Here is a 25755-nt window from a genome sequence, read left to right as displayed (position 1 = left end):
AAATTACTTCATGCCTGGAGGTATCCAGTCCACCCTCCTGCTCAAAGCAGGGCTAACTTCCAAACTGTATCTTACTTGCCTTGGCCTCATACAATCAAGTTCTGAATATCTCTAAGACAAAGCTTTCACAACTTCCCAGGGCAACCTGTACCATTGCTTAACTCCTCTCACAGTGTAAAATTGTTCCCTTACGTCTAAATGGAATTTCCCTTGTTACAATTCCCTTGAGTTGCTGACTATGCTTTTGCTAATGCAACCCAGTATGTTATGGGCCTCTTCCCTGCCTTGGGAAAAGAAATACATGTTCAGTTTGCTGCTCAGGACCTACAAATCCTTTTCTGCAAAACTTTTCTCACCAGCCTGCACCCAGCACATAGTGTTGCCTGGAGTTAGTCTGTCTCAAGTGCAGGACTTTCTCTTTTTTGAACTTCATGAAGTTCATGTAGCTCCATTCTTCCACCTTCTCCCAGTCTGTCTTGAAGGCAGTCCTGTCCTCCAGTTATCCACTACTTTTCTTGATGTGAAGACTTTTATGAAGTTTCTGAGGGTGAGTTCTGTCCTGTTGCCTAGGTCACAGGTGAAGACATTAAACAGCATCAGTCCCAGCGCTGATGCCTGAGGAACATCCCTATTAGCCAGACGCCAGTTATACTCTGAATCATTGGCCAATACCTTTTGATCCTGATGGCTAAGCCAGTTTCCCATGCCCCCATGCCCTTATACTCTGTTACCTCCCCAGTTCAGCTAGAAGGAGACTGTGTCAAAAGCCTAGCTAAATTAAAGATAAACAACTACTGCTTCCTTCCCCTTATCTACAGATCCAGTCAGAGAAAGCAACCAGGTTGGTCAAGTACCATTTGTCCATGCTAAATGCTGACTGTTCCTAGTCCTTCCTTGTCCTTCAGGTGCCTCAACACAGCTGTCATGAGGACTTCCTCCATAATCACAGAATCACAAAATCACTAAGGCTGGAAAAGACCTGTAAGATCATCAAGTCCAACCATCAACTAACACCACCATGCCCATTAAACCATGTCCCACAATGCCTTGTCCACACGTTCCTTGAACACCTCCAGTGACGGTGACTCCACCACTTCTCTGGGCAGCTTATTCCAGTGTCTCACCACTCCCTCAGTAAAGAAATTTTTCCTAATTTTTTCCTAATATCCAGCCTAATCTTTCCAGGACTAAGACTTTATGGCCTGCTGTTCCTTGGGTTTGCCTTTCTGCCTTAAAGGTGGATGTAACATTTACCTTTTTTCTACTGAAAGCCACAGCCTTTCACTAATGATGGAGAATGACTGTACAACGACATTGGGAAGCTGCCTCAGCACTGCTGGATGCATCTCATAGGGGTATGGCCATAGGAGTAGTCCCAAACTTGGTCATCCTCTACTGCAGACAGCAGTTCTCTCTCTTGAACTGTGCCACTAGAAACGTGGGAGGCCTAAAAGCAGATGTACCATCCCAAGGCACAGAGGAATTATCAGTTTTTTCCATGTCACGCATCGCTTTAGTGACTCTCCACATTCTTCAGTGGGCCCATGTCTCCTGACGTACCTAAAGAAGCCCATACTGTTTCCAGCTCCAACTCCAGCCAAGGCATGGCCATCCAAATTGCATTGCTGCAGGTGCACATGATGTTTCTGTATTCCTTCTAGGTAGCCTGTCCCCACTTCCACATCTATACACATCTGTTTGCATTTGAATTCAGTTAGGATCAGCATTTCTGAATAAAAAATAATACATAGCCTAAAAGAAGGAAAGAAAAAGAGAAAAAAAGGAATTTTTAAAGTAACTTATGTCTTTTCAGTCTGGCTTCTGCAGTTTTCAGGTGCCAGCTTGAAGCCTTTGATAAGTCTTAGTTCGGTCAATGCAATTTGTACTGTCTCACTCAAAGTAATTGTTTATTTGCACCTTTTAAGATAAGGTTGGTCAATGAGAAAAACTGAATTTAGTTTATTTTCAAACAGTTCTACGACACAGACTAGGAAGATCAGGTGGTAAAACAAGCACAGAACTTAAGCAGAAATTCCTGTCTTGTATGGGTTATGTGTTCCTGTTTAGAATGAATTCAAGCCTCTGCATAGCCTACATAAGCCTGCACGAGTTTATAACATACAAAAGAAAAAGTCTGATGTGTGACTGAAGAAAAATGAGAGAGGAATTCCTGGTATGCATCAAAATATGCCTCCTAACAGTCTGTTAGCTAAAGTTCTCCCACTTTTTGTTTTCTGGTTTACTTAGAGTTAATGTTTATATTATCAGTTATTACTGGGGGCTTGTACAAAATCATGTAAAATTCAGGTGCTAGATTACTAATGTTGTGGAACACAGACTGTCTTACATCAAATGGAAATGACTCAGGTGACTTGTGTCTACCTTAATCCCACTATGAACAACATTTGACATACACATTGATTAAAATACTGAAGGCTCATGATTCACGTTGCAAGACTGAGCACTCAAAACACCAGACACAGAGTATCTCTTGCCCACAAGATTTTATGCTGTTTCAGTTGCTTGTATGTAGAGTAGCATATTCTTCAACTGTGTGATCATGTGCTGTTTCTTCTACAAGACCTGGGATAAGCAATGCTCAAATAATGAAAAGATACTTAATACATTATTTCCCTGTCTGTATGCAACTCCCGAATGTTATTGCATATGTCACCCCTGAAGACAGAATTACTTATTACTTCTTTGGATTTTCTCACACTGGTATATGAATTGGTCTTTGAGATTCATTAACTTCTTGTGAGATACATCATTCTTTATTATTTCCATTCTACATAGAGATAGCTAATGCTCAATAAGATTAAGTTACAGTGTGAGATTATCTACTGATTTTAGTGTCTTGATTTAAGATGCAGAACACCTAAAATTATCAGTTCTAGTCCCATTAGTCACAGTTTCAAGTTGTCCTCTGAAAAGAAGGACAATAGCTTTAACACCTTCTCGGAAAATGTATTTCAAGGGACTTGGCTTGCATCACGTGGAAATTGTAGCAGCAGCAGTCTAGTCCTATATGGTAGTATTCAGTTTACTCATAAGAGCTAGTCGTCTCCTCTAGAGATAACAGAGGTGAGAAGAAAGCCTTTTCCATCACATTCTCCTGATTCAGAAGGCCAACGTCCAGAAGAAAGAGCAATTAATGGCTGCACCAAGTTCTCACACATGCAAGGAAGCTGAATCATAGTTGCACAGGCAGCCGTTAGTTCTGAGTTTTACTTCTTTGAAAAGCATACCTTGAAAACTTCATAATATTTCAAGTGGATTGTATGTGAAATTACAATTTGAAACAAAAGCAAAACATTCTGTCTTGTGCTACTGTAACAAAATACTGGTCTTCAGCAGGACAGAAATTCTACATCCACTGCATCTAAGTTACAGGCATTGGTAAAAATTTCTCAGTAACAGATTATTTATTTGGATTAGCACTAGAGCAAAATTGGTTTCTTGAGAACATTTGCAGTGGCATGATGTGACTCGGAGAGCTTCCACTTTGTTTTCTTGTGTGGATTTGGAAATGAGGTGTTGAGAGGAACTGTCTCACCTTTCCTTGAAGTGTGATCCCTTTTGTCTCACCCTTCTGACCTGTCCTTTCCACACTTGTATCTGTCAATGGTTCCTCACGCTATTTTTTACTTACTTTTAGTCAATTTCAGGCTTCGTGCTTTTCATCCCCATGTAGTCTTCTTGCCCAAACAGCGATCTTCTCATTCCTTCAATTTATTCCATTCAGTATATTATCCCATAACTGGCCTGCTCCTTCTTCTACTCATCTAGAAAGCTTCCAGGCCACATCTCTGACCCATCATTCTTTTCTTGTTGGCTTCCTCCCCTATGCAAATATCATCCTCTCCCTCAAATTGCTTATCCCAAACTCTACCCAGTCCATGCCAGTTGTCCCATTTATTGCTGCCATAGGATAAAGGTATCTAATCCTGAAGCCCAGTGTCCTTGCTTAGATAGCCCTTGCTTCTACCTGTCCCCAACCTAAAATGTCCAGCTTCACTTTGAAAACTTGCATGCATCTTCTATGCTGAAAACTAGAAAATACAATGTTTGTGGTCAAGTTTAATTATTATAAAAAGAGTACATGGGGTAACGTACTGTGCACTGTATATTGATTGATCTCTGTATGAACGATGCTAATCTTGCAAAGCACTTATAAACATGCTTCACTCTCAGCATTCCGAATAGACTCAGTAGAATTAGCCAGCTAAGGTCGATGGTCAATAATATTTCTGTTCAGATATTCAGCTGTGAAATACTTAAAATGGAACATTTAAAAAATGTTTTTTAACATTAAATTAAGCTCAATAGAATTTCCAGTCCGCTATAACAGTTTACAAGAAATTTATATATCATGGAGTGCAAAGGATTTTTTAATGTATGTGTACATATATATATATTTATATTTTCTGTTTGTGTACCTGTGGTCCCAAAGCATCATACAAGTTATTAGTTGACTGAAAAGCATGTTTCCAAAAAGAACAGCTTAAAAATGTTGCAAGTAAATAATATAAACTTTTGGCAGATAAGTATATTAAGTCCAGACAAAAATAGAGAAAGACCATGCAGATTCAGACTCATTTCTGATGACTGAAATGTGTTGTTTAAAATAAGTAAAACATATATTAAGGTTGTTCTGATACATCTGGACCTTGTTTAAATGCTGACCACCTCCAATGTTTTTGGAGAGAAATTGCCCTGTGAGATTCACAGCGCAAACTCTCGAATCAGCTTGAGAGGTCAGCTCGCTTCGGCCACAGCTTACGGAAGATTGCCGCGCAGTGGATGTTTAGTTCTGAACAGCACTTCTGCATCTTTTCAGGCTTTTCTGTCAGTCTTGTAGCCTGAACACTTTTATTCTTAGTGGGTTTCATAAAGGCAGATCTCGTGGCATGCAAGTTGCTGGGAGATGGTAGGAAAGCAGGACTATTTTGTGGATACCTTCAACTGCATATTTTTGATATCCAGATCTGCCATGATCCTAATCCAGATTATGCAACAAAGTAATCATTGATTACTCCACTATTTCTGCATTAATCTTTTTTTTTTTTTTTTTGGAGATGCTTCAGCCGCTGGTGGGGCTACTTTTGCGTAAGGTCTTGACTCACCTGTCTAACGCATCTAGTTACAGGCAGGAAAAAAATTCTTGGAAAGATCCCTTGGCTCTTTTCAGCTTCTGAGTACCTTTGCAAATCTGTCTGTCAGGCCTCAACGCTGCAAAACATACAGCATGAACAGGCCCATGTATTCTCAGTGCAACAATAAAGCTTGGGTTTAAGTCTTATCGAAATTAATCATAGGCATATATGCACTGGCTGGACAGCAATGGATTGTTGAGTTGTATTAAATACATTTTGGCAATGAATCTCATCATGCTGTTGCTCACCATATGTAGGAAGGAGTCAACGTGTAGACTGTTCAGACTGTTCAACTGAGGCAGAGTTATGACTCGTTAACTTCTTGCAGAAAGCACTTGTCTTTCTCCTTGCATTGTTCCATTTACACAGAACTGAGTATCCAACCATGGAACAACCGGTGATATAGTACACTGACAACATAAGGCTTCCCTAGAGGGGGGAGTGAACTCATTACTCTTTCAGCTATGGTCAGTGTTACAAGGTGAAGGACCTTTCAATAACCTTCTTTCTTTTTGTTTCTTCCCCCCACCCCTACCTCTAGGTCAAAAATATCAAGCAATGATTCCCTTTCCAGAGCCATGATACACAACATTTCTTATTATGTTTAATGAGTGTGGGAAATAGGATTTATTGTTCTGTATATCAACAAATAATATTTATTCATACTACTGTAAATAGCAGTCATCTATTAACATATTAAATGACTTTTAAAAACTCAGTACTTGAATCTAAACTAAGAATTAGACAACTCAGTAAAGTGCATCTCTTAAAAGCTGTCAAGTATTAAAATCTTTTCTTACAAGCTGAATAAAAGCTAAGTTAGTCTAGGGAAAAAAGAAGATACTTACTCAGTATTGTGTGCCATCTGTCCTTATGATTTTCAACAAAAAAACTCCCAGTATTTATGGGATATTTTATTGTGACATAGATGTGACAAAATAACAAAATCTATGTGACACAAGATGAACAAAATGTAGAAGAAACATAGAAGTTTTGATATTTAAAATGTTGCAGAGTCAATTTCCAAGTTTGAAAACGTCTTGCCCAACTTCACCAATACAGAATTTCCTATTTTGAAATTAAAATAAATTTTGGAATATAAAGCCCCAGGAACCGGAAAACTTGTGTTGCAAATTGATCTTTTGTTCATTTCAGTAGGAGAGGGTTCCATTGTTTATGCTTTCAGTATATCAGAGAAAGGGAAATTATGCCTGGCGCTTGAAAATACTTTCACATGTTGCCCACCCAGACAAGAACCAGGCATTGCTGCTGACCGAACAGCAAAGTTTCACATTGATTTCAGTGCTTCGGATATTATCCTTTATACATAAAATAACTTTGTGTATGGATATTGGGTAGGAAATTCTTTCTGGTCTTTAGAAATCATAACCTTTAGTAAGAGCCAGAGGCTGTGATAATGAGATGCAGCAGAGGAACCTGGCTCGTCATGGGCTTATAGCACTTTACAGCACTACTGACTCTTGGCTTCTGCGTGAGAAGAACGTGCCACGCTGGGCTTGTTGATTACCTGTATCTGTACACAGAACTAAATCTATTCTCAGAGAAACACCCCTACAGTTTCTGTAGTTTAGAAAAGTCTGAAAGAGTGTTTGCAAATAGAAGTGGACCTCTGTAACTTGTGAAGTTCTTCCTTCATCAGACTGAAAATAGCTCAAGCTTTGCCACAATTTCTCTTGGATATCTGGAGACGGGTCCAAAATTTGGGCAGAAGAGCATGGGTTTTAGGAATGATTAAATACAGTAAGAAAGAGATTGACTTCTGCCACTAGAATTATAGAAATGAATCCTGCACCCTTTGGAATAACAAGGGAAATTATAAGCTCTCAAGAAATGACTTGGTTCTGAACATGAACGAGGTGTTTCTGTGCGGTGCTGTGTTCACGCTCTGAGCTGCTTAGATGTGAGCTGCCCTCAACATCTGTGTGGAAGCTATGCAGAAGCCATGAAAAACAGGATGTATTTAGTTCAGGCACTACCTGATCAAATGCTTCCACATGAGAAATGCCTTAAATTTGGACGTAGGAAATTACACCTGTATAACTACAGGCATAATTTTATTTATTTGTTTGCTTGTTTATTTTTTCCCCAGCCTAGTTAAAATCCCTGCAGTTGCCGCTGTGTTACAAGGGAAGATGTGCACTGCCTACACAGTAGTAGCTGAAGACATTATACACAGAACAAGTATACAACATGACTGTCTTCCTTTAGAAGACTGGTGGGAATATTATATCCAGTCAAAACCTCCTATTTCATATTTAGAAAAACAAATGTTTTTCTTTCCTAGTGTGAACTTTATGAGTACTTGGCTGCTGTGCAAGTTGTGTAGCTGTTGCCAGTCTTTAGCTCATCAATGCACATCCACATCTTCCACAACAATCGTAACAATTCTTCTTCCTTTTCACAGAATCACAGAATCACAGAATCACTACTGTTGGAAAAGACCTGTAAGATCATCGAGTCCAACCTGAAAAAAAAGAAAAAAAAAAAAAACAAAAAACCCCCCAAAAAAAACCACAAAAAGAAAAACCACAAAACCCACGCCACACAACAACAACAACAAGCCACAACCCACCCAACACCACACAGCACCATGTCCATCAAGCAACATCCCACAATGCCACATCCACACGCTCCTTGAATACCTCCAGGGAGGGTGACTCTACCACCTCCCTGGGCAGCCTATTCCAATGTTTCACTACTCTCTCAGTAAAGAACTTTTTCCTAATATCCAGCCTGAACCTCCCCTGGCGCAACTTGAGGCCATTTCCTCTAGTCCTGTCACTAGTCACTTGGGAGAAGAGACCAGCACCCACCTCTCTGCAACCCCCTTTCAGGTAGGAAACCCCCTTTTTTGCTGCATGGAGAGAAGATCATTCTCAGAGCACAGTATGTCACACAAAATAATAACAGAAATAAAATATATGCAATGTAAGAACAAGAATCTTCATGGTAATCATTATTAAAAACACTTCATCTGCTATTTACTTACTTTTTCATCATCTATCTGTTGTTTTGTATTGCTTGTATGTAGACGTTTGATTTCATTTTATAATATTACTAAAACTAGAAATAATCTTAGCAAAGTAATTCCTAGGTTATACACCATAGTGTTCATCTACGTGGAACTGCTTCTGCACCAGAGTAATTTTATAAACGTTATCAGGCCTACGGTTATAAGTGTGAAAATTCCTTCACAAAAGTCACCTGTAACACCAATTTTTAGACAATGAAAAAAAGAAAGATGTCATTGGGAGGAGACAAGGTTGATTACTTTTTGGTTTGTTTGTTTCTTCCTAAAATTCTATTCAAGAGTACACTTTGTGTGAGGGAAGAAGACTTGGCCTTTTGTGTCAAAATTAGTCTCAAAAATGGATGTATGTAAAACTGTAACATTTTTGATAGGATTTAACTATCCATATGAGATTTTCCCATATGTTATTTTTGTGGGAATACTCCAGGCAGCACGTTAGGTTTAATAGCGCTTACAAACCCTCCCCCAAGAGTTACAAAGCTTTTAACACCTTAAACCATTAGGTTGGACTGAGGACGCTGGCAATGAACCCCAACGAATCAGGGATGATTATGGACCGTTGAATTTGTTTACCCAGAAGGAAGGGGACTGAAAAAGAGATGGGGGAAGAGAGTTAGTTCCGCTTTCCGTTTGTCAGTCCTGAGACCTGGGGTCTGTTTGCTCATATGGTGGCCACACACAAGAGAAGCTAAAAATAACAGCATACTGCAATAGTAGATCCAGGTCTTATTTATTCTCTTGTCTCTGGCATAATACAGTAAAAAAAAAAAGCTATCAAAAACAAAACAAAGAGTGCGAATAACACCACAGGTTGAAAAATGGCAGCAGAAGTCTGTGGAATACGCTGGTTTTGAGCCATACAATCTATTTGCAGACTCGAAGCAGTGGTTTTCCCACTTCTGGATCCAGCCATTACAGTTTGGTCTAAGTTTGTCTTGAGTTTCAGCTTCCTATGGAACCTAGACTCCAGTCAGGCTCCACAACGGGTTTTGTAACTCTTTAGTTCAGCCACCCGCTCCCAATGTTCCCCAGGATTGTCCCTCCTCCGGCCTCTGACCCACACCCACCTCTCAGTCAGGGGAATGTCATGTTCCTCGTTTTCTCTGAAACGACACGTAAAGCAGTCTGTCTCCCCCAAAACGAAGCCCACCGCCTGGCCAGCTAATGCAGAAGCATGCCAAAGTCATTTGTTATCTGTAGGAAATTGTGGGTCTGTTGGTACCCAACCAGTAATGTATATTGCATCTCTGTTGAACTGGTAACACGTTTCCAGAAGCTACAGGCTCTCCTGGATGATGTTTTTCTTTTCCTGGGTTTTTACTGACTCCTCATGTGATTATAGGCATTCGACTGATTATCTGTCAGCTAAGCATCAGTTTGTGCATATTCAATATAAAAAAAATCAGCATCTGCGTCAGAGAAACTTGAAACTGAAACATTTAATTGTGAAATTAATTTGGGAGAGAAAAATACGGTATAGCTAGGACATGGGGGCCAAGGAGGATCTCCATCCTCTACTGGATGCGGCGGGGAACATTGTCACGAAGGATGAGGAAAAGGCTGAGGTACTTAATGCCTTCTTTGCCTCAGTCTTTAACAGCCACACCGGGTATCCTCAGGGTATCCGTCCCCCTGAGCTGGATGACAGGGATGGAGGGCAAAATAGGCTCCCCATGATCCAGGAGGAAGCAGTTAACGACCTGCTATGCCACCTGGACACTCATAAGTCTATGGGGCCTGATGGCATCCACCCAAGGGTGCTGAGGGAACTGGCGGAAGAGCTTGCCAAGCCGCTCTCCATCATTTATCAACAGTCCTGGTCAACGGGGGAGGTCCCGGATGACTGGAGGCTTGCCAACGTGACGCCCATCTACAAGAAGGGTCGGAAGGAGGATCCGGGGAACTACAGGCCTGTCAGCCTGACCTCGGTGCCAGGGAAGGTTATGGAGAGGCTCATCTTGAGGGCGCTCACGGGACACGTGCAGGTTACCCAAGGGATCAGGCCCAGCCAGCACGGGTTCATGAAAGGCAGGTCCTGCTTGACCAACCTGATCTCCTTCTATGACCAGGTGACCCGCCTAGTGGATGAGGGGAAGGCTGTTGATGTTGTCTACCTGGACTTCAGCAAAGCCTTTGACACTGTTCCCCACAGTATTCTCCTAGAGAAGCTGGCGGCCTGTGGTTTAGACAGGTACACTCTTCGCTGGGTAAAAAACTGGCTGGATGGCCGAGCCCAGAGGGTTGTGGTGAATGGGGTGAAATCCAGCTGGCGGCCGGTCACAAGCGGAGTCCCCCAGGGCTCGGTTTTGGGACCGGTCTTGTTTAATATCTTCATTGATGATCTGGATGAGGGGATAGAGTGCTCCCTCAGCAAGTTTGCAGATGACACCAAGTTGGGAGGGAGTGTTGATCTGCTTGAGGGTAGGAAGGCTCTGCAGAGGGATCTGGACAGGCTGGATCGATGGGCTGAGGCCAACCGGATGAAGTTCAATAAGGCCAAGTGCCGGGTTCTACACTTTGGCCACAACAACCCCAGGCAACGCTACAGGCTTGGGGACGAGTGGCTGGAAAGTTCCCCCGCAGAAAAGGACCTGGGGGTGTTGATCGACACCCGGCTGAATATGAGCCAGCAGTGTGCCCAGGTGGCCAAGAAGGCCAACGGCATCCTGGCTTGCATCAGAAATGGTGTGGCCAGCAGGAGCAGGGAGGTGATCATGCCTCTGTACTCGGCTCTGGTGAGGCCGCACCTCGAATACTGTGTTCAGTTTTGGGCCCCTCACTACAAGAAGGACATTGAGGTGCTGGAGCGTGTCCAGAGAAGGGCGACGAAGCTGGTGAGGGGTCTGGAACACAAGTCTTATGAGGAGCGGCTGAGGGAGCTGGGGTTGTTTAGCCTGGAGAAGAGGAGGCTGAGGGGAGACCTTATCGCTCTCTACAACTACCTGAAAGGGGGTTGCAGAGAGGTGGGTGTTGGTCTCTTCTCCCAAGTGACTAGTGACAGGACTAGAGGAAATGGCCTCAAGTTGCGACAGGGGAGGTTCAGGCTAGACATTAGGAAAAAGTTCTTCACTGAGAGAGTGGTGAAACACTGGAATAGGCTGCCCAGGGAGGTGGTAGAGTCACCCTCCCTGGAGGTATTCAAGGAGCGTGTGGATGTGGCATTGTGGGATGTAGCTTGATGGACATGGTGCTGTGTGGTGTTGGGTGGGTTGTGGCTTGTTATTGTTGTTGTGTGGCGTGGGTTTTGTGGTTGTGGGGTTTTTTTTGTTTTTTTTTTTTGTTTTTTTTTTTTTTTTTTTCCCACCCCCCCCCCCCCAGGTTGGACTCGATGATCTTACAGGTCTTTTCCAACCGTACTGATTCTGTGATTCTGTGATTTGTTGAAAACCCTTAGCTATGTGGTGGTTGCCTTAGATTTAGAATAAAGACTAAGACCCATGAGTCCTCAAGAAATATGCTACCCAAAGAATTTCTGAACTGCTCTTTCTTCTACCCCATGAATATTTAATTACATACACAAACTGTTCATAACAGGAGAAACTGAGTAGAGCAGGCTCATTGCGTGTCATTTCTGGTGTGTGCTTTCACCCATTGAACACCCTCCTTTCCAGTGCAGATAGAAGTTTTTTTAACTGGAGAAATTTTCACTGAAACTGATAAATTCTCACAAAATGTATGAAACTAAACAACGATTTTCAACAGATTTTACTTTATGCAAAATACTTAATCTACCCCAAAAGACATTTTTAAAAATGGCTCAGAAAACTGCAGGATTTGATCCTATGGGTGCCATCCAGGAGTCAAAATTTACAATATATTCTCATCTACTTAAGTGTAATCCTGGAAAAACAGAAAGAATTTTCTTTCTCCTCAATTCTTCCATAGTGCCGTGACCCCCTGTATGAATACAGGAAAAAATGTAAAATAAAAAGATATTTTTTTATGTGAATACTTTGCTTAAAATAGACAATGAAATATTTTTAGAGAAAAGTTTAAATTTACATTATTAATTTTGCACTGCAGTTCTTCAAAGTGCTTTTTGTAGTCAATTAATATTTGAAAATGGAATTATTTTATTTCAAAAGATATACTGTTAGGCTTTCAATATTTTCCTACACACCAATGGTCAAATTTACTGCTTGCCACCCCCAGCAAATTTTTTTTACACTGTACTGAATGCACACCAGTCTATGGAGACATCATGACCATTTTCAAAGCCTTTGTTCTGGAAATATGCATCACGTCTGTTACTGCAATATAATACTTTCAGTCTATTTATGTGCTTTAGCTGAGTAGCGCAGATATAACCCCGTTTCTTATTTACAAAACAAAGCATCCATATTGTCTGATTTCAAAATTTATTCTCCCCCACATTTATTTTAGAAGAATATACACAAGTAAGAGAGCATTTCCTAGTCCTCTGTCAAACCATCTCCTTCCTCTAGGTTTATTTGCCATTATTCAGAAGTAAATAACTTGCTTTTATTTATTTAATAATTATACCTAGCAACAATTTTCATACAGTTACTGAATGATGCGTTATACATTGTTATCCTTGAGAAGTGAATAAGTTTATTTTTCAGCAGCAAAAAAAAATTCAGTTATGTCAGGTTTTACCAAAATGTCCAGAGAGCGAGGTGAGAAGTCTCTTTCTCATGAATTCAGAGATTTTGGAAATTTTAGATCTCTAATTAGATGACATATGTGGTGGTGATTCCTGTAATAATAATCTGGTAATTCACCTTGACTGTTATATTGCATCAGTGAAAGTCTTTCTGAGATTTCAGCCAGCGTGTTGGAAGGATTCTGATGTTATACCTGATGTCTGTTACTGCTGCTTTTAAAATCAGTGCATAAAACAACCCTTTCTCCAAAACTGAATTGGTCAAAGTATTATTGACCGTGACAACAAATATCCTGGTGTCATTTGAAATTTTTGGAGGGTATTTCTTTTTATATTGTTTTTGACATTTTTAATATACGGATAGGGGTTATCTATGAACCAGCCACCACCTACCTCCTAAATGATAAACATGGTCAGGTTTCACTGAAAGCAAAATGGCAAAATGAGCTCAGAAGCTTGCAGCAGCTATCCCATGACTTTTTTTTAATAAGAATTGATAAACTGATCCAAATTAAGTTAAAAAAAAAAGACTTGTCATAGCAGCAAGAGCCATCTTCTTTCCTCATGCAAAAGGAAAAAAAAAATCCATGTTCAAAAACATCAGCTATTCATATCTTACCCTCCAAATCATGTTACAAAAAGAACCTCACACCTGTACCTTTAATTTCTCAGGGAAGAATACTTTTTAATCTCTGAAAAATTATTTTCATCTTTTTTGGAAAAGCAAAAAAAAAGTCATGAAAAGAACCTACCTCGGGGTGAGTCCCAAAATATTTTTTCTTTTGGGGAGAGAGTAATTTGGGAGGAATGCCATCCTCACTGATTTCCCCAGAATTGCTGTTCTATTTATTTATTTATTGTGCAGCTAAGAAAACTCGCCGTGGGTATGTTGGATCACCCTCTGTGATGCTGCAGTAGGCATAAAATCAGTGACTTTCTGTAACTCCCCTGCTTAGCATTCAACAGACAGGGAGAGGATCTAAATGTAAAACCTGGCTCCGAAACACGACTGTCAACTTCCTGCCCTCCGATAAATGATCCAGAGCTACTCCACATCAGGATGGAAATGTGTTAGGCACTAAAAACCACTGCTTGCATGACATCATTCCATAACAGCTTACACTGTAATGTTAGGAATGTAATCATTAGCATTTAAACATGCATAAAATTTAATTAACCTACTTACCAGTTTGCTTAGAACTTTTGAAGGGCTACCTAGAGTCCTCTCTAAGCATTTTATTGCAGAGTTTTGGAAAGCTCACAAAAGAGAGAAGTTCACTGGGATTTTTCTCCCTAAAGCTGATGAGCCATGACAGATGAGCAGATGACCCAAGTTAATTATTATTGAATTCGTTATTACTGCTTTGTTGTCACCCAGCTCAGCCAGGGTAAAATGATGACAGTAGGTATCTCATTAAAACAGCTGTTTCAATTATGTAGCGGCAAATATTTAAAAAGCAGGCCTTCCAAGTTTAAAGCTGTTAGCAAAGTTTGTTTGTGCTGGTTGTGCCAAGATTCTTTGACCGAAAAAGGAGGGGAGAAATATAGCGTCCGTCTTAATTGGTTGGGGTAGGAGAAGAGGGATGCTAAGCAGCGGAACATAAAAGGTTGAATATGAGCTCCATACAAATTTTCAGAGTTGGTGTGTGAATTTGTTTTTTCTCATCTTAGGCTAAATTCAGTTTTGTTTACTGTACATCAGTTACATTTAGACAGTGCAACAAAAGAGCAGTGTTTGTGTTGATTTCTTTCCAGCTGGAGGAAGTGATATGACTGTAAGGTTTGTTTGGGTTTTTTTTTTTTGTTTTGTTTTGTTTTGTTGTTAACTGTTTATTGTTTACTAGTTGACATTCATATTTATTCATTTTAAGCATTAAGAGTTTTAGTCCCTCCTTCAAAGACAAAGTCAGTCAATTGCCATTTTGATCTCTAATAGGAACAAAACGCTTGCACTAACAATTTCCCTAACGCAGTTTGCATGGTCATGTTCAGCCCCTTAGAATCAGTGCATTTCTCTGCAACGAGTGCAATGACGTCTCTGCATACTTAGGTTTTACACCTTTCTGATTTCATTTTGGTTATATTTATTCAGGATGAGTATGAAAACACAAAGTTGCTTTATATTGACTTGACTTGAGCCGTTCTCAGAAGAACATCCTACAGGTTATCGGCTAATTTCTGATTAAGAGATGAGTTCTGTAATAATATAACTCCTCTGACAATTATATTACCAACAATAACCTCAAAGTCATCATTTTTGAAGTAAATGGCCTAGTGTCCGTTAAGACTGGGTCTGCACTTGGCCTAGTTTATCTACCCAAGGTGGTGGATAACTACTTTAACGATTTCTGTAGCTGCAGCAGTCAGTTGCATGCACTCAGCGGCCTGTTCAACCAAAAATCACCCACCTCCCCAGAGCTGATTAGAGAGGGCTGGGCGCTAAACAGTAGCATGCTGCCCCAGCCATGGAGCCGTATGGATTCCTCAACTTGTCCTGTTTCCCAACGTGTATTCTATCTGGGTAGAAAAAGAAAATTTTTGGCCACTTCATTGATTTATGGATATCCAACAGCTTAGTTTTAGCAGTTGTTGAGTTGCTGGCAGCAAATTCTAGACCACTAGTCACTGTGAATATGCAGATTATCTCAACAGCTTGAGCATGGTATGTCCAACATGTCCAGAAGTCACGCCTAGGGTCAGGATACCCATTCCTGGTAAATTCTGTGTATCCAGACAGTGTTGGACTTACTGAAAATGGGCCAAATGCAATTAGCGCATTTAAAACATCCCATGTAGAAATATGACAGCCCAACGACAGTCTCTCTGATGTTAGTTCAGAAGGACCTTTATGAATTTTCCAACTCATAGAAACTCATAAGGAACATCCTTTGAAACTTATTGTGTGTAGATTTTTACTGTCAGCCCAAAGGAATTGAGGGAATGGTGTCTCCTGTTATAAGGAAAGTCACGTTCTTAATCAGAAGATATAGACGGCCACATATAATAATCTTAATCCTGAAAGCAGAACAGTCACTGCTGTTTTTCTCAAAAACAAGTGATCGCTGTTAAAAACTAAGTATTTGTCAGAGGCAAAACAAAAACATATTTATTATTCTTCTTTTTTCCTTATTTTTAGAGAAATATTCTCTATTTTTCTTTATTTTTAGAGGAAAAATGCCTGTATAGCTCCAGTTTGGCATGTGCTTGATTGTTAATTGTTTCCGTTTCAGAGAATCTAATGTAATTGCTGCTGAGTGGCTCTTCTTTCCCACCAGTCCTGTTTTGTCTCTTACGAGGAAAAAAGCATTCTCGGCCAAGGTTTGTTTTTTTTTTTTAACCTGTATGTATATTTTGTCACTGCAGTGAAGAGCTCTTACCAGGTGTCCAAGCATCTAAGTTAATTATAGCTAGAGGATAAAGCTCCGTATTCATAAAAGTTATAGGCAAAATTTGGATTTGAGGGAGAAGGGTTGTCTTACAGGTATCATCATGTTGAAGCATTTTTTGAGCTAAAAAAGAACATTTGAAGTCTTCATTAGGAATTACAAATTTCCAAGTCTCAGCATTCCAATTGCAGCCTTTGGGCACAAGTAAATATTCCAAAATAAAGCTCAGACACTTTTCTCTGTTTTCTACACAGACTTCCCCATGATTTAATGCGGTTTTTAGTAGTAATCACAATTATTCATCTCTCACATGGTAGCAAATATGTTGTGTATTTGTACTAAATTCAGGGGAGTGGGACAGCCTTTACTATATAACAGGAAATAATTTTCCCCCATCTAATACAGATTTCTATCTTTGGGATCCCTCCCAACTGAATGGCTCATACAAAGTTTTCTTTCAAGGCAGAAAAATTGCTTCATTGCAAGGAGGCCCTACAAATGAAGTCAGACCTTCTGGGAGCATGATATTGCTGGAGGCTGATAGTAATGTACCAACCTTTCTGCTGATTATGTACTAAGCAGAAAGGGAGCAATTCCAGGCGGGAGCCTCAAGACAGAAGCATGCTGAAGAGAAAGCACCATGTAGTGGGAGCATCAATGCCCGGTGCCCTTTGCTGAGGAGTCGCATAGACAGACCGCTAGCCCTTCCACTCCTCTGAAACAATCCTTTGCAAGAAAAGGGGGTCAAAGCCCCGGAGCATTCAAGGGAATTTGTACCACTGATTGGAAATGGGAACTTGGGCGGCTTCTTAGGAGAAGATGAAGCCAGGTTTACAGGTTGGTTTGTTTGTTGTTTTGGGGAGTTGTTCTCCCCCAGGCCAATTCCCAAGAAATACAGATATTTGAAGCTCTGTAGAAGAATGGCAAAATGCAAAAGAGAGCCAAGGGTCTCAGAAGGAACTCTCAGCTCTTGCTTACATTTGGAAACCTGTGATTTTGTGTGATTTCTCCCAGGAATCAATTCAATAGTTTTGTCTGATCTGAGTTTTGACTTCATTTGTTCTCACGGTAAAACACTGAAACTTCAAAGTAGAATCTCAGCGTGCAGTGCAGTAAGATGCAAAGCCATGGGATTTTGAAATAATTGTTAAGAGATTTAGAGATAATGTAAAGATTGGGGGGAGGAGGTTGTTGTTGCTTTGTTGTTGTGGAGTTTGTTGTTGTTGTTGTTGTTCTCTTCTTTTTTTTGAGTTTTGCACTTTCCTCTTCGCTCTCCCCAATTTCCCAGTTCTGAATCAGAGCTCTGACGATCAGATGGGCATGTTTATTGGTAACTGGAATGTTATTATTTCTCATCTTAAATAGATTTGAAGCTTAAATCAGCATTAAATTTTGAGATAAAAGTTATTTTGAATAATTTCATTCAGCCATATATGTACATTGATCTACAACTACCATTGTGCTTTAAATGGTGTCATGTTTTGCGACCTTTCTTCAGTAAGATTTCCCATAATATTTTGGGTTGGGTTTTTTTATTATTATTTAGAGGATATCAAAGTACATGAGAGTGAAGAACCTGCTATATTATCCAATGTATCTGTCTTTTTTGCCATGACTGACCTTTGTTTAAAAATAAATAAATAAAAGAAAAAGGGTTTGAACAATAAGCTCATCACATTATGGCAGTTTTCCTTCTCAGTCTTCATTAACTTCACTGCTAAGTATTTGGTTATTTTTTTCCAGTGGTTTTGTTCTGAAAGAATAGTGACCTGTAAGAGAAGTTTTCAAAAATGCCTCTGGGATTAAGAACTATAAATCCCATTTCCAAAGCAATTTAGGAAGCACTCAGGCTCTCAAAAGTGTTGTCTTTAGGAGTCATGTTTTGGTTTAGCTCGAGTAAGTATCCAAAGGTCAAGTGCTCACCAGAATAAGTAACTCTGGTCTTAAAATCTGGTTCGCTATTTAATTTTTTGAGATATTTAGAATTTTATTCATATAGTTTGAGTAGCCTTTGTCCAAGTTTTATATTCTGATGTACAAGAAGAGGAAAGATGATCAAAACTTCACCTGCATTAGTATTTTCTTCTTTGATCACTGCACATTTATAGGGTGCTCTTGTGTCAGACATTTCAGTGGCAGAGCAGTAATAGTGTGGAATGACTAGACCGTTTGGTAGGAGTAGGAGACGCAACATTTAAAAATCAAACTGTTGTTGGTAGCACTTTCTTTCTACCACCCTACTGCTGCCACTCTGCAAGGATGGATTTTACTTGTCAGTGATGGTTTCAATAACATTAGTAAAAAATTTAAAAGTTAAGTTTGCTAATGTTTTACCAGTTAAAGCATTCAGTCTTGGCTATGACCTCAACTGGGTCATGTCAATAAAGTTTCACCAAGCAACTTTCACCTTTCATCTTTCACTCCCCAGCTGTGGGCCTTCACCTCACCTTCGCAGCCTATCAAACACCCACCTAAAAATCTCAGATCAGTTAAATGTTGCCTACCTCTAAATGTCCTGTAAAACCTTTCATTTCTTAAATTTCCAAACTTGTTTAGAATTCCTTCAATGTTTGTTTACATTCACAGCTTTTACAGTCAAGTCTGAAGTTGGAAAGGTAGTCCCTGTGTATCCCTGTTCCTTCCTCTGAAAGCTCTGGGAAGCATCCATCAATTTAGGATCTGGAGCGAGCCTCAGTTCCAATGTCCAAGTACATAATCCAGGTTTAGGCCCATATCTAAACTCAGGTTGCAGTGTGAGCAGTTCGGCAGCTTTCCAATATTAGCAGCATATTGCACACCAGAAGCAGAATCTGTGCAAAGACATCCCCCCTCCTAATTTGTATTCATACACAACTTTCACAGAAATATGAAATATCCTGAGTGCCAGGAAATTATTAAGGAAAGACATTAAATACCTTAGAAAGTGTAACCCATCAACACAGTTAAATACCTCTCTAGGAGTTTACTACATGCCAAGCATGGAGAAATTGTCAATTATTTCAGTATTTTCTACCTCAGACATATTTTTCCTGATATTTACTCAATTCTGTACATACTTTGATCACGTGCTGATTATGCACCGTGACAGAAACCAGATCCCATGGAGTCACGCCCCTTCACGGGGGCTGAGTGTGTCCACCTTTGTCTCAGTATCATGTACTACAGCACCAGTATTCAGCATCTCAATCCCCTCCTCCCTTTTCTCTCTTCCTCCACTCTCCCCCTCCCCTTGCTCCCCAGATAGTCCATTCTCCCAAGGAAGCAACCATAGCAGGTCTCTCCTGATTCATTACCATTTCGTAGTAAGAACGGTACTTTGTAAAACCATAGGCAAGCACAAATGTTGAGGAAAGGACATAATACATACAGATTTGTCATGAATTTTGTAATTACCTTTGCATTCTTCAAGCAATCCCAGAAGCATAAGGAAGGAAGGAAGTAGTGTTAGTTTGGCCCCAGATGACTTTAAAACTACGGTGCATTGCATTGCAGGATCCTATTAATAATTAAACTATCTGTCACTTACCAACAACATACATTCCAAATTAAATTTAAGCAAAAGGAAAAAAAAAGACCATTTGGGACTGAATTAGCGGGCTTCAGAGAGAAATAAATAATAATCAAACATCTGTGTTCTAAATAGTACGTGCTTTATCAGACAAACAACTGTTACCATCTCATTGTATAAAATGGCTTGGGGAAAACACCATAGCTCAAAAGCAAAGTCTCAGTTAGAAAAGGGAAAAAAAAGTTCATTAACAAGTCAGGAAGTGATTGAAAGTTGCCATGTTGCTGTATTGCCTTTTTCCTCCATTGTCTCTGCCAGCAGTAAAAACTTATTTATTTTAGTACTCGATTCAGTGGACAAATGACAACTCAAAAGCTAAGGAAAAAATGCTAATGGCAACATTCGCAAAGTACAGCAGCTGAAACTTCCAGATATTCTGAGCATCAAAATATGATCCCATCTTCCTTACTTGCTGAGTTTTCAAGCACCTTGTCGCCCGTGAAGGTTATAGGGTTTATTTTTGCAAGGGAGCAGATAAAGGATACGGAATTAACAAAGAGGTAAAGAGGGAGAACTCACTGTTACCTCCACGCTGCCAAGACATGCTGCTAAGGCATGCTGCTGACCAGACATTAACGTATCGCTAACACGTGCAAGGGGGGAAAAAATGACCCAAATAAAACAGTAATAAATAACAAAGCAGTACACTAATTAGCCTAGTGCAATATTTCATAACACACAGGCTGTTTTTGTCCTTCCTCCTCTGCTTTCCGTCTCTTGAAAGCCACTGGGATAGCATGAGATTGCAGGGTAATAAACTGAATAAACTCATCATTTGGGCTATAACAGGATGACTTTCTGCGTGTCTCCTGCCATCGCATACCCTTCCTCCAAACCCAGTCACACTCTCTACTGTAATCACTATGACTGAGGAACAGTGGTGGATAGCTACAAATGATCTATGACAAGATCACACACAAAAATCTGATGATTCTATAGAGAAAGCCTTGAATATTCCATATTATTGTTAGGAGGGTTTTTTTCCTCTTTTTCTGAACTCCAGCACTTGATGGCTGCTATGCCTGCATGTCTGCAGGTTAGGATTCTGCTACCTTTTGAGCAGGCGGCTGTCTATTTGTCTACTCCTTAGGTAACTGTGTTAAAATATCCTATTCCAGCTGTAACACTTGTTTTACAAGAGCCCTGGTTTTGTCTGACACAATATGGAACAACATTTGTCATTCGTTATCAGGGGTGATATATTTGTTAGCCTGCAGAGAAACATCTGCTGTGCTTTAATCTCTAGTGTGCAGGCCAATATTCATAGGATACAGCTGCATAAAATCACAGTATTAGATGGGGCTGTCCAGTCTGACGTGAAGGCTAGCTGGCAGGCAGACAGAAACAGATTTTATTATCTGCCTTTTACATATTTATTTATGTCAAATATTTCTGAGAATCCATACATTAAAGCCCTTTTTATGCATTGTTGTTTTGCAGTGACAAGTCATCGACAGCCAAATGAGAAATTTATGTTACATATTTAATATGGACATCTGAATGATTATCAAATCTATAGAAGCCAAGCCTGCCCAATCACCCCTAAATAATGGATGAGAAGTGGATGTGACTCAATTTGTTCAGTATAAAACCTAGACGACCTCTGTCTCTCATTTCATCACTGCAGCACTGTCATTATTTGCTTCTATTCATCTCACTTGGCATCACTCAATAAAATCTGCACATGATAAAGAGAATAACCTTGGTCAATAGTAAGAATGTGGGGGGAGGAAAAATGATCATTTCCTCTCCTCACAGGTATGGTGCCATGATGTATGCCATCCTGGCTATAGGAACTTCACAAGGATGCTGGTATGTAGTCATAATAAAAGAGGAGACAAAAACTTTAATGAGATGGTTGGATGTAGGGAGGAGGGATGGGCCGGATTAATGTCCTTTCATTTAGTTTGTGGATTTATGGTGAGGAAATTTTTAAGAGGGATTTAAAACAGAAGAAAAAAGCCACTGGAAATATGGCTTTATTTAAAATAATTGCAGAAACATTCTTGCAAGGGGAGGACGGTGTAAGCATTTTATAGAAGTTGCAACAAATTCCTCTGCTGTTATCCAGCAAAGGTTTGATGGCCTTATGAAATATGTTTTTCATTGAGAAAGGAGACTTGCAAGAAGGACTTGTAAGAACAGCCTATGTTAAAATTACAGGTCATTGTAAAAATCTGTCAAAGAGGAAGGAAAGAGACCCAGTCATGCAGATCAGATTTTGAAAGTAAATCATGCTCTTTGAAAATATTTCAGTAGGGCTGCCTGTGGTAGTGAAAGCTCCATAGCTAACATTATATATTCCCATTCCTTTTCAAAGGTCCCACAGCTGGGTTGATATGTCAATAAGCGAATGCAGGAATGACAAAGGTTAACTTCATGCCCATCAAGATGAGAAGGCTTCTGGTCACAGAAATGTCCAAGATGTGTAGCCGGATTTCACAGTAGCAAGGAAGATGACCTATGTCATGCTCTAATAGCTCAGTAGAGCACACTGTAATTTTACAGCTCATTATTCATACAAATATCCTACAAAAGAGTTACAAAAATGGACAAAGCTATAGAAGGTTGCAGTGAAAAATGATAGGAACAGAAGGTTAGGAGGGATATAAAGGATAGGAAATAGTAAGCAAAAAGCAGGCAGAACTGGGCTGCAGTGTGCTGATTAAAGATTGGGTTACTGCTGCATTTAAAAAAGGAATGGAGTCAGTAAGTCTGAGGATGTTGGCTAGACAGTTGCAAACTGTTAGTGCAGAAGCAGCAGCAAAGTATCAATCTGCGAGTTTGGAAGGGATGAGTAAGAAGCATAAGGAAACTAGGCAGTAAAAGAAAAAAGGGAACCATGGGAGCATAAGAGGAGACAGGATCATAACCTGTCAAAACATAGGTATAGCATGGAATTCAAAGACTGAAGAGGAACACAGAAGCAGCATTGTCTAATGTACGAGATGTGGCTTTATGAGTGAGAAGTGACTGAAGCGGCTTTGCATATCCGTACTATGTAGACATTTATCATGGGGTTGTCAAGTTTTTTTCTCAACTAGTGAGATTCTCAGAGTGAATTGTGAGTCAGCGTCACATGTAAGGGAAGCTGGCATTCGGCAGCCTTGCAGAGCAAAGCAACCTGGTTTGTAAGAAGAAGAAGAACTTGTGGCTGACTTTGAAATGATTTTAGATGGACAGAAGAGGCTCACAGTTGAGGATAATGTTTGAAATGCAGCTGTCTTGCCAAAGAGGAGCGTGTTTGCTTCAGCAAGAATTAGCTGCAGAGGATGAAGTGGAAGGCAAGGGTCAAAATGCATGTGGCAGAGAGAAAGGAAATGGAGATGGGACCATTTGGATCAGAGAGGAGATGCAGGCATCTGTGACCCATGAGAGAGTTGAGGTAACCTTGGCAAATGCAGGAAAAGAAGCAAAGAGAAGGGAAATCCCAGCTTTGGCAAATATCTAGAGAAAAAGACAAAATTTAGCAAGCTGTTCACCTAAATTCAACTAAACTAGCAAGGAAGTGGAAGATGCCCGGTGTTCAAGATTAACTTCTGTGAACGCTTCATGGACGAATGAGGGAGCGAAGGTCAGCGAGGGAGGGCAGGCCTGGCAGGAACGTTGGAGTTGTGAAGCTGGTAATAAAAAGGGGATAAGTAATGAAATGGCATTTGGTGGGAGTGCTCAGAGACAGAACCTGTCAGAGGAAATAATTCTATTTAGATGGGAAAATTATGTTGAATACGTAGCTATGCAGGCAGGTGACGGTGTAGGTCTTTTGAGAAGGGGGGAATTTTGAGTTCTCGAAATGCAGTAGACGCTGCCATGGATGACAGCTGTACCTGAAGCAGGAGGCAGAGATTAGTGAGTAAAGTGCAGGTTAAGTACCGAGTTTTAAAACTGCTTTTTAATGAAGTAAAGATCAGAGAGAACTCGGCTGTAGGATATCTGTGGGGGGTGAGGACACTGGAAGAATTCTCTGCATTAGAAAGTGAGAGAAACAAGATGCTGGGTCGCAGAGGGACATGAGGTTGTGGAAGGGATGAGAATTTTCCCATTTCTTAGAAATTATAAGGAATTAAATATTTTATTTGCAGACGAATTGCTAGCCTGGGAATAGATAAAATTCCTCCTAAAAAAATTTAATGAATAGTGAAAGTATAAATTGTGAAGAAAGATTAAAATAATGGGAAATGTTGAACTGACAACACAAGAACTTCTGCAAAAATTTCTCACTTGTCTTTAATGGGGCAAAAATATTGCTACAAATATGTTGAAGTCCCCGAGCTTCTACATCAGATTTATTTATTTCCTTTTCTCCATATGGACAATGTCATCCTACTATTAAAAGTCAAAATTCATGTCAACATTACCACCTTCCTTCTTCTCAACCCTATACATATAGATGCTAGCAGTGTCCGTAGGTTGAAATAATAGGGGCAAATTAAAAAAAGCATATATAACATGCTCAGTTGTCCAGGACTGTGTTCAGATAAGAGCTTTTGTTTTGTTTCTCATCAGAACTACAGAAATCAACTTGACACGGCATGTCAGCATATTCAGGAATTATCTGGGAAAATCATATGCAAAGGCAGCACCAGTTAGGAGTGGTGAATTGCTTGAAATCATTTGTAATAGTTCTGAGCAGTTTGATCGTTTCCCCAGCCTTTTGAAGCCGTGTGATTTGTGCTGTAAAGCTAATGCTGGCAATAAAGAACCCATGCCTATCTGTTAATCAGGTTGAAGATGGCAGCTGTTTCACATCAAGAGGGCTTTAAGACAAAAGCAGAATAAAATACAAGACAGTCAGAGAAAGGAAAATTCTATTCTTTGTCAGAGGCTAAAATTAATTGTGATGATTTAGAGAATTCCAATAAAGACCTTTGTGTACACTGAACAGATAGTGGGGAATATTGTGTTTCATTGATGAAGCATTGATACAATCAGCTTCAGGACTCACTGAATGCATTGAAATCCTTTCTAATTCCTTTACTTTTCTAAGTCTTTAACATGTGGGAGAAATTTACAGTCTTGTCCTTTGTTGCCACAGCCTTCAAAATGGCATTAATTATTGTGGCTTTTTTTCTTAGAGTTATACAAGGATAAAGGTTATTAGACATTATCTTTCTGTCATTTAAAGGAGAGGGTTTTTTAATTCTAGAAGATTTCTATGATTTATTCCAAATGTTTCTTCATTTATCTCATGTGCTGACCTGATGAAGAGACCCAGTAGGAGAAAGGACACTTCTATCATTTAGCTTAGATGAAAAGAGCTGAAAAAAAAGAGTCTGAAAGAGCTCTGAAGCAAAATGTAGGATTTCAGTGGGGGAAATCCTTGTCTCTTTGCAGTCAGTAAGAGTTTTTCTGTTGACTTCAATAGAGCTTAGATTTACCCCCTTGTCCACGAGGAAGACCTGTGCTGTGTTGCTTCAGATTTGAGAAACTCCAACAAAGCTTTCTTATATTGGTTTTATCACACCAGGCAAACACCTTTAGACATGGTATTCTCTTTTTAGTGCTCACCATTCAAAGACTGTACAGGATGCCATTTTATTAATATATTAATGACTATTATTTGATTCTAGCAAAAATAAAGCAATTAAGCCATACTGGTACATACTTAATGTACTCATTATACCTTTTCCTTCCTTACCCAAAACCAGCTCTCTGGTTTCTCTGTATGGAGGGACTGTTAATTTTATAGGTAGATGATGAATTATAGGGCCATATCATAATAATGTCTCTCTGCCTAACACATCTAGTCAGTGTCTTGCAATCAATGTATTTTGAGACTCATCCTACTCTTCAAGAAGCCTCAAACAGGCTAAATAATCAACCCCACAATATTTCATCTTTTTGCTTCCACAAATTGCACACGGCCAAAGGCTAAGACAGGGTAAGATTCAAACATTACTGACAGCTTTCCCGTACACCGAAACATTAGCAGTTCTCTACAGTCTTACAGTATCAGATATAGCAGGCTT

The sequence above is a fragment of the Gavia stellata genome, chromosome 3, assembly GCF_030936135.1.
Source record: "Gavia stellata isolate bGavSte3 chromosome 3, bGavSte3.hap2, whole genome shotgun sequence".
Lineage (NCBI taxonomy): Eukaryota > Metazoa > Chordata > Aves > Gaviiformes > Gaviidae > Gavia > Gavia stellata.
The sequence above is the reverse complement of the archived record's forward strand: the minus strand, read 5'-3'. Positions refer to the sequence as shown.